Source organism: Durio zibethinus, unplaced genomic scaffold, assembly GCF_047325235.1.
Source record: "Durio zibethinus cultivar Kanyao isolate XHJ-2024 unplaced genomic scaffold, ASM4732523v1 HiC_scaffold_126, whole genome shotgun sequence".
NCBI lineage: Eukaryota > Viridiplantae > Streptophyta > Magnoliopsida > Malvales > Malvaceae > Durio > Durio zibethinus.
In genome coordinates this window covers 30,001-32,500 of record NW_028322749.1, presented here as the reverse complement: position 1 = coordinate 32,500, position 2,500 = coordinate 30,001, and positions in this window count along the sequence as shown.

Below are 2,500 nucleotides of genomic sequence, written 5' to 3'. Positions count from 1 at the left end.
GGCTCTCACGCTCAATTATTTCTTATTTATTGGGACTTAATTCCCATATCTTTTTTTTTTTTCTAATGTAATGAGCTTACCCTCTCCCTCTCTTCTCTATTCATATTCCAAAATATCGAAACTGATCACTAATCCAAGACCAGAATATTCGGAGGATTCTTCTGACCAAAATAGAAAATATATCAAAAAACTAAACTAAAAAGTATAATAAATAAATAATAAATAAAAAATTTACATATAATTAATTTATAATAATTTATAATTGTATAATTGTACTTAGAATTGTATAATGTATAATTGTAATTTGTCAGCAAAGTTGTTTCTTTTTTTTTTTTCTTCAAATTCAAAGAATTCTTCTCACTTTATACATAGGTCATCGATTCAGCATTGGAAAAAGGGGCTCGAATCGTTTTATCGACATGAGTGTTTTATATCGAAAAAACATTTTCCACTATTTGAAAATATTTCTGTATTTATTAACATAGTAGTAGAAAGAGTACCCTGCTGCATCTGAACTTCAAACAGTTTGGCCTTAACCATGTTAATGGTCCCGGATTATTGGTTAATAGAGAATCAAAGTCGATGTACCAATGAATGACGAAATGCTATGGTTCTTAAATATGATTTTGAAATTTATTCAGAAGTAATTCGCGGGATCATGCACTCTTTTCTTTCCTAGTTATAATGAAAAAAAGTGCAACTGGGTGAATCCAGCCTATTCTTGAAATAAACAACTCGCACACACTCCCTTTCCAAAAAAGATCAATACACCAAGGACTACACTTAGATTTATTGGATTTGTTGCTAAAATATCGGTATTAAATCCGAAACTCCCGGCGGATGGCCAGTGACCCAAGGAAAGGAAAGAATCGGTTACATTTTTCATATGATCTCCTATTTTATTTTAGATAGACTAAAAAAAAAAAAAAAGAACTCGGTTCTTTTTTTTGTATTATATCACTTTGACTCCTTTTCTATTTATTCTATTCTATCATATTTAGATTATTCTAATTATTCTAATTCTATGTATTTCTTTTTTTTTTTTAATAAATTATTAATTTATTATTAATATTAATTAATTTATTATTATTAAATTATTCATTATTATAAATTTTTATTTACCTACGTCTAAACGGAGTCAAAAATAGATTCTATTTAGCTAGAAATGTATTTTTTTTTTTCAGTTGAAAATTCCCAATAATAATGATACTTATTAGAATTAGGGGGGGGCGGGTTTCATGTCAATGGCAAAATACCTCATTTGTTGCAACACTCCTTTAAACAATAAAAAAGGTTTCTCTTGAACTAAGAAGGGGAAGGAAGAAAGCGAGTCAGTGTGATAATTCCTCATCCTCAAATTAATCCTTCCCATGGATTATTGTCCCAACAAATAAGTAATTGTAGGGGTGAAATCTTGATATAATTCGAAAAAGCGAGGAGTAAGTCCCAAGCCATAAAATAAGAAAAAAAAAATACACAATTCTCATGTTTATAGGATTAAACAAAGGGATTCGCAAATAAAAGTGCCAATGCTACAACCAGCCCATAAATTGTTAAAGCTTCCATAAAAGCCAAACTAAGCAATAAAGTACCTCGTATTTTTCCCTCTGCCTCGGGTTGTCTCGCGATACCTTCTACAGCTTGGCCCGCAGCAGTACCTTGACCAACTCCAGGTCCAATAGAAGCAAGCCCGACAGCCAACCCAGCAGCAATAACGGAAGCGGCAGAAACCAGTGGATTCATGATAAGTTCCTCGCACCAAAATAAAGAAATGGTTAATGATACAATCATCCAATGAATTTTTACTTAATTATATTATTCCATCACTAAGATTCAACCTGCCCAAGTAACTAAGAACTCCGAATGGAAGTGAGAATATTATTGAACCGTCAGAACTATTTCGATATCTTTTTTTTAGTTCCTATCCACTGGATTTTTTTGAATCCGCGCATACTTTGTTCTTCCATTTCTTTTTTTCTAACCCATTCTTTGCTTTGAATTCTTCGTTTTGTCTTTATTTTATCTCTTTATTCATTCAATTCAGAGTCAAAGACGAAACAGAAGAACTTCTATTCTTCTATTGGAATCCCTATCTAAATCCACAGTAGTAGGGTGGATTAGATATATTTTGAGTTCATATATAACTAGTCAATATCTAATATCCCATATACATGTGTTTCTTACATAACGTAAACCAACTATTCATATCTTAGATTCAATCGGATTCTAGAATTATTCCTCAAAGGATGGACAAGAGTTGGCTTATAGCCATTAGATTCCATATACCTAATTCTACCCCCCCTTTTTTTTCTAATCATTTTTTATATCGTTTTTTGTCAATTCGTCCCTTCCTTTTATTTATCATTATCTCACACGGATACAATCTAAATAAATAGACGAATTCATTAGACCAAATCATTGCATAAAAATAAAAAATCAATATCAATATTTGATTGAGCTAAGTTCATGCAATTTATTTTATTATTTATTAAAATTTTCT